We start from the raw sequence: 8,270 nt of genomic DNA on the forward strand, positions 1-8,270 counted from the left end.
AGTGATGTACATAAGGGCTGTGAGGTTGAGGGTGAAAAGATGGACTTGTGACGGGGAGGGGCTCATCCTTGCCAATGGTGAAGGGGTCTGCCCGATTTTGATGTATTCGTCCCACCCTTGTTCTCAGAAATGTAGATAGCACTAGTTGTGGCACACAAACACACACACACATAAACACACATACATACAATATTGTTAATCATAATGGTTCTATCAGCCACACCATCATCATAAACATTTCAATAAAGACTCATCACTAGTGGCATCTGACACCAAAGGACAGAGACAGGTGAGGGGAAAATGGGGTCATCTGTCCAATACTAGAGGGAGTGTGCTGTGAATCTTTTGCAGCCAGGTCTTACACCCTGATTGTCCTAAAGCTTCAAACATAGTGACCTTGGCTGTTTGGCTTTAGCCACTTTTGATCAGATACCCGCTAGCAAAACCACAGCACTCCCAACACGCTCTCAGGATATTCCCAGGAGGCTGCACCCACAAAGTGTTGCTTCACAAATTCTAAGTGCTGGGGTAGATATAGGGTAATCAGGTTGTCCCACATGGGGCTCACAGTTTTCATCCTCATTTTATAGATGAGGTAACTGAAGCACAGAGAAGTTAAGTGGCTTGCCCAAGGTCACACAGCAGAGAGGTGGAGTAGTCAGGATTAGAATCCACATCCTCTGACTCTCAGACCCACGCTATTTCCACTAGCCCACACTGCTTCTCATATTTCAGCACGATTGTAGACCTGTGCCCTGATCGTTTCTGCTCCCTTCACCACCACCACCAATACCTCCACACTTCATTTAATGCTCTGAAATTGTTTTTTTTCTTTAATTTCCAATTCACCACTGCCTTCCACATGCACACAACCATATGTATCTCTCTATATAATCTTGGTTTCTTGTGTCACAAGGTAGAAGGGTCAATGTCCCTGGATGGGAGAAAAACAGATGCTATATAGGAAACTCGTTTTCCTGTCCTTTCTGCAGGAAGTCATCCCTCTGCAAAGATGATAATATTCTCCAGTATGTCTTGGGAGCTTTTTCAGATCATGACTCTCTTTGCAACTGAATACTGTTATTTATGTGTTTTCGACTACCAGCAAGAATATGTCCGGAATTCTTTGGGACAGGCCACTGAGGAATGGATGAATGGTGTTTGCAGTCAGGATGAACCAATGAGCCTTGGTGGGAGGCTTCAGGGCTGAGAACCTGCCCAGAAGATTATGGTGCTAGTGGTTGAAACAGTGCCATCTGCATTAATTCTTGCAGGATACGTTCCATCCATCCATTGTATTTATTGAGCACTACTGTGAGCAGAGCAAGCTATCAATTGTATCTAATGAGCACTTGATGTGTGTATAGCACTATACTAAACACTTGGGGGAATACGATGTAATACAATTGATAAACATGTTCCTTGCTTTCAATGAGTTTCTACTGTAAAGAGGAAGATGAATATTAATATGAATGAATTACAGATATGTAAATGAGTGCTATGGGGATGATGAACAGATTCTGTTTGCTGCAGAGGTGGATAGGCAACTACTGGAGGTTCCTGAAGAATGGAGAAATATGAGGATTGAACTTCATTGAGAAAAAATTATTTGGGCAGCAGCGTGAAGTATGGACTGGAGTGGGGAGAGACAGGAGGCAGGGAGGTTAGCGAGGAAGCTGATGCAATAATCAATGCAGGATAAGATAAGTGCTTGAATTAATGTGGTAAGTTTGGAAGGAGAGTGATGTTGTGCAAGCTGAACTGATAGGATTTGATGGCAGAATGAAGTCCTCTGCACACAGTACATGCTAAATAAAAATGCCTGAATGAATGAATACGGGGTAGGCTGACTGAGCGAAATCAGTCGAGGATAACACTAAGGTTAGGGGTGGTGCTGTATACAATAAGGGGAAAGTCACTGGGAGGACAGGGTTTGGGAGGGAAGATAAGGAGTTCTGTTTTGGACATATTAAGCCCGACATGTCAGAGGAACATCCATGAGGAGATATCCTGAAGGAGGGAGGAAATGTGAAAAATGTGAATTGGAGGAGAGGAAGTGGAGACAGAGGATGTAGACAACCCATTTTAGGGGTTTGGAGAGGAATGGTAGGAGAGAGATAGGGTGATTGATAACTGGAGGGAGCCATGGAGTCAAGGGAGAGTTTTATTTAGGATGGGGAGACATGAGCATGTTTGAAAGCAGGGGGGAAATAGGCAAAGAAGAATGAACAGTTGAATATGATGGTCAGGGAGGGAAGAAGGTCGGGGAAAGTGCTATGCTAAGATATGAAGATAAGGGACCCCTCTCAGGATTGCACCTGGAGAGTTTCCGATACTCTATCAGTCTCGGCTACTGGAGGGAGAGTCAAGCAGAGGCTGAGTCAAGCAGAGGCCTACCCATTCCACTTCTAGCTTAAGAAGTGGTTAGTAAGTGGAAGACAATCTGCTACAAGTCAAAACTTACCTGTGCTGGGCAGCAGCAGTACGGGAAAGAGTCGATGGCAGACACTCAAGTTTACTGCGCTGAAGAAGACAATGGTACAACACTTCCGTATTTTTCCAAGAAAACTCTATGGATCCACTACCAGAACGATTGCAGATGGAGGTGGGACATTCTAGGAGAAATGTGCCATGGAGTTGCTATGGGTCAGAGATGACTCAACAGCATATGACAAGACCAGAAGGTAGGGGGATGCTCTTTGATAAGTTGAGACACTTCATTCATTCATTCATTCATTCATTCATTCATTCAATTGTATTTATTGTACTTGTGCTTGGGAGAGTACAATATTACATTCCTGCCCACAACAAGCCCACAGCCTAGAGGGGGAGACAGACATTAATATAAATTAATAAATAAATTACAGATATATACAGATACATACATATGTGCTGTGGGGATGGGAGGGAGGATGAATGAAGGAGCAAGTAAGAGCAGTGCAGAAGAGAGTACGAAAAGACGAGAAAAGGGCTTAGTCAGGAAAGACTTCTTGGAGGAGATGTGCCTTCAATAAGGTTTTGAGGTCGGGGAGAGCACCTGACTGATTTCATTCATTCAATCATATTTAGTGAGTGCCTACTGTGTGCAAAGGACTGTACTAAGTGCCTCAGAGAGTACAATACAACAACAGACGCATTCCCTGCCCATAACAGGCTCACGTTTGTGTCTGCCCCAGTGCTTATTTATACATAGTAAGTGCTTAAATAATGATAATAATAATGATGACCATGATTAGGCAGGTTAGATGCATAAGCGAGAAGAGGAGGATGTATGGTCCCTTGATTATGTTAACGACCTAAGGCAGTACCAGGATCAAAATCCAGCTCTTCTGATTCACATAGCATGGCTCTTTCCAAAGGACCCATGGCAGACCTACTACAGAATATAGTCAACTCCACATTACCTGATCGAAAGGTGGCTTACGAACAAAATGCAACACTGCAGACGTGATCCTCCAACAAGCTTTCCATGACTACTTCCGAACACCCCAACTTAACCCATCTTCCGCACTCGTGCCTATTTGTGTATTCAACTGTATCACTGTTTCAGATTCCACTATTGGCATTTATTCTTATAATAATAATGTTGGTATTTGTTAAGCGCTTACTATGTGCAGAGCACTGTTCTAAGCGCTGGAGTAGATACAGGGTAATCAGGTTGTCCCACGTGAGGCTCACAGTCTTCATCCCCATTTTACAGATGAGGGAACTGAGGCACAGAGAAGCTAAGTGACTTGCCCACAGTCACACAGCTGACAAGTTACAGAGCTGGGATTCGAACCCATGACCTCTGACTCCCAAGCCCATGTTCTTTCCACTCAGCCACGTCTTATGTCTGTCTCTCCCATACTGCTTGGGAGAAGCTATGGGCCTCATGGAAAGAGCACAGGGCTATGAGGCAGAGCACCTGGGATCTATTATCACATCTGCTGTGTGACCTTGGTCAAGTCACTAAACTTCTCTGTGCCTCAGTTCCCTCATCTGCAAAAATGGGGATTCAATACTTGTTCTCCCTTCTTCTTAGACTGTGAGCCCCATGTGGAACCTAATTATCTTGTATCTACCCCAGTGTTTGACACATAGTAAGCTCAATCTTCCAAATGATCAATTATTTTGATCAGAGGCAGAAGTGCTTAAAAAGTAAAAAAGTAATAATGGAGTTGACCATTTCCTCATCACCCCTGTAGTGAAGCTGGGCTGGGAGATAGGTCCTGTCCCATTTAAACGATTCTGTGCTGCCAGCTCTTAGTACAGTGCTTTGCACATAGTAAGTGCTCAATAAATGCAACTGAGTGAAAACCTGAAGGTACAGGGGACCTAGACACTGAAGTAAGCATTCTTCTGATCCAAAGAAACTTGCAACATCAAGGGTTTTTATTCTAGTCACCTGGGACTATTGATTGCTGTGACTCTCATCTTGAGGCTTTTCCCAACAAATTCAGCCAGTGATTATTAACTGCTGTGCAAGGCTGACACAGCACAATAGAGCTGGGGTGACCCAGCCAACAAGCAAGATACCTTACATAACTCCAAAGATTTTCATTGGTGACACACAACCCAATCCCATACCAAATTCTGCTACTTAGCACACAGCACAAGGATATATAGCTAGACAAACTAATAAAAAACAGAATTACAAAAACAAAAAGTTTTAGAGAAGTGCCATGGCCAAGTGGAAAAAGCACAGTCCTGTTAGTCGGAGAACCTGTGTTCTAATCTATTTGCTGCCACTTGCCTGCTATGTGAGTTTGGGCAAGTCAACTTCTCTGCGTCTCCATTTCCTCATCTGTCAAATGGGGACTCAATAATGTTCTTCTTCCTCTTCAGAATGTGAGCCCCTTGGGGGACAGGGACATTGTCTGGTCTGGTTATCATGTATCTACCCAGCACTCTGAAAAGTTCTTGGCAAATAGTAGGTGCTTAACAAATATCATTATTATTATAACAAGTGATCAGATTTCATTTCAAGTTGAAAAGTCTGTATAACTGCAGTAATGTCAAATTTACATATGACCCGCGATCTGGACTAGCTCTAGAAGATGGATCCACTTTTTACATCCATTTCACCGGCATCCCCAATGAATCATTCTCAACATCAAATAGCAGAAGATTACCTTCAACGAGGTCAGAGCAAAAGCAATGACACAATGCTATTTCACATATTGCCACTGGGTGACAGACATATGAATGGGAAGGCGATTTCAAAAGCAACTGATGTATAATGAACTGAAAGGGGACACACAGAAGTAGAGAGTGGAAAACTAAAAAGATTTTAAAGACAAAGAGAAGCACGGCCTCAAACTAAGTGATAAAACAATGAATGGTTAGGAGAGCAATGAAACAGGAAAATGAACTTTATAGGCAGCAGTATAATCAGTCCAACAGTGGTATGTATTGAGCACTGTACTAAGCACTTGGAGTACAATCCAAGAGTTGGCAGAAGTGACAGCGGACAGCTCTACTTAAGTGGAGGCTTTGTAGAGATCGTGACTCTGGGAGCCTACTTAGACTGTGAGCCCTATGTGGGATAGGGACTATGTCCGACCTGATTGTGTGGTATCCACCCCTATGCTTACACAGTGCTCAACACACAGTAAGCACTTAACAAATATAACAATTAGCACTGTGATCTTAAGAGGCAGCACAGAAAACAGAGAGGTGGGGAACGATGCAAAGGAATCAGTTAGGCAAGGTACTTTCTTATGAAAAATGTGAAATAGTGTTTTAATAAGGCACCAATCTTCGTATTATTATCATTACTATTACTGTATTTGTTAAGTACTTACTATGTGCCAGGCACCGTTGTAAGCACTGGGATAGATACAAGGTAATCAGGTTGGACGTAGTCCCTGTCCCACATGGGGCTCACAGTCTCAAACCCCATTTTACAGCTGAAGGAATTGAGGTCCAGAGAAGTGAAGTGATTTGCCCAAGGTCACACAGCAAACAAGTGGCAGAGCCAGGATTAGAATCCATGATGTTCTGACTCCCAGGCCCATGCTCTATCCACTATGCCATGTAGCTATAAGATCTACTTGTGTATCTATCTATCTGTGATAGTAACTCTACAGTATTTGCCCTACCCCTCCACACCACGGCACTTGTGTACATATGTACATATCTTTAATTCTATTTATTTGTATTAATGTTTGTTTACTTGTCTTGGTGTATATATATATATATATATATATATATATATATATATATATATATATATGTTTGTTTATTTATATTGATGCTATTGATTCCTGTTTACTTGTTTTGATGTCTGTCTCCCACCTACTACACTGTGAGCCTGTTGTGGGCAGGGACCTCTCTCTTTTTTGCTGAATTGTACTTACCAAGTGCTAAGTACAGTGCTCTGCACACAGTAAGCACTCAATAAACACAATTGAATGAATGAACGAACTGAATGAACAGTACACCCAGTTTCCCTATAGTGCTAGGTTGCACTTTTGTAAAGAGAAGCGGCGTTACTCAGTGGAAAGAGCACGGGCTTTGGAGTCAGAGGTCATGAGTTCGAATCCCGGCTCCGCCACTTGTCAGCTGTGTGACTGTGGGCAAGTCACTTAACTTCTCTGTGCCTCAGTTACCTCATCTGTAAAATGGGGATTAAGACTGTGAGCCCCACGTGGGACAACCTGATTCCCTTGTGTCTACCCCAGTGCTTAGAACAGTGCTCGGCACATAGTAAGTGCTTAATAAATGCCAACATTATTATTATTATTATAAAACCCAAATGAAGGAAAATAAGCCTAATACCTTTTCCAAAGCTATAAATAAGAACCCAAATGGTTTCTTACAATGCAGGGATGGTGGTGTAACACAACAGGTACTTACTCTCAGACCGCCCCTCCCCCCCAAAAAAATTGCAAATCCCCTGTCAACATTTCAGTGAAATATATAAGGAAAGGATGCATTACGACAAAACTGTGTGTACATACTGTCAGCTTCAAAAATGAAGAACTGCATTAAATGTTTACATCTTTGCACCTTCTCCCACTGCGGAAAGGAGTAGGCTCCTTATTTAATCCTACACAGCACGACTTCAGTGTCTGCCCTGAAAATTACTGACCTGTAAGAAGTCAAGTTGCCAAATTTATATAGATTCGAAAAAATATTCATAATTGCAGCTTGGAACCTCTCAAAAGCATCTTTATCCCCTTTCTTCTTAGTTAGCTATGCTTTCCAGACCTTTTCAAAGGCTCACACCCTGTTTGTCATAAAGCCGTATTCGCCCTTCCACATCACTTTACTTCCTTTTATGCATCACTGATGTCGGCTTTAGATTGCTAACCCCCAGAGGGCAAAGGCTGTGTCTTTCATTAGTTTTGTCTAGGATGTAATAATATGCCATATAATGAACGTGTGGGTTGTTTAATGAATATGAATTAATGATGAGAATGAAGATTTCTTAAAGAAGGTGGGGATCAATTAGAGACTCTGGTACATGACTAGATCTTAATCAAAAGCCTACAAGACAAAGGTTATCATAGGGAAGGTCATGTACGTGCGTGGAAGCTGTATTTATAGACCTACCTGTCACAGCAATTGAAATGTCCAACCTATTCTATCACCCGGTCTTTATCACAAAGCCCACGTTTTAGAACACCTGGGTTTAGAGGCCCTGGTTTTAATCCCGGCTCCGTCACTAATCTGTTGGGTGACCTGGGCAAGTCACCTCATGTCTCTGGAAAATGGAGATTCAATCCTACTCCCTCCGATTTAGGCTGGGAGCCCAAGGTGGGACAGGGACTGTGTCTGACCAGATTAATTTGTACCTGTCCCAGAGTTTAGTATAGTGCTTGGCACATATTAAGTGCTTAAACACCATAATTAACACTTTCATCTATACCAATTAGGTGGCAAAAGGTAGGAGAGTATCACAAACAATAAGGGATATAGTCAATCTACCAACTGAAGAAGTCACAGTACCATAACCAGAAGCAGTGTAGCCTAATGGATAGAGCACATTCCTGGGAGTCCGGAGGACTTAAGTTCTAAACCTGGCTCCACCACTTGACTCATGGTTCTTGGGGAAATCACCTAACTTTTCTGTGCCTCAGTTACCTCATCTGTAAAATGGGGATTTAGACTGTGAGCCCCATGTGGGATGAGGACTAAAGTTAGATTTATTAGCTTGTATCTAACCCAGCACTTAGGGCACATAGTAAGTGCTTAAAAAAAAATAACATTAAAAAAAAACCTCCTGGGGTGGGACACATGAGAAGAATAGATATACAAACAGCTGCTGCTTAGTGAGCTGAAAG

The 8,270-nt window shown here is 42.5% G+C and overlaps 1 pseudogene; it reads left to right on the forward strand.

Annotated features, from left to right (window-relative positions):
• The first annotated feature begins 2,300 nt into the window (after positions 1 to 2,300).
• Positions 2,301 to 2,454, forward strand: LOC114816421 (annotated as a pseudogene).
• The last annotated feature ends 5,816 nt before the right edge of the window (positions 2,455 to 8,270 follow it).

This window comes from Ornithorhynchus anatinus, chromosome 1 (assembly GCF_004115215.2).
Source record: "Ornithorhynchus anatinus isolate Pmale09 chromosome 1, mOrnAna1.pri.v4, whole genome shotgun sequence".
Taxonomy (NCBI): domain Eukaryota; kingdom Metazoa; phylum Chordata; class Mammalia; order Monotremata; family Ornithorhynchidae; genus Ornithorhynchus; species Ornithorhynchus anatinus.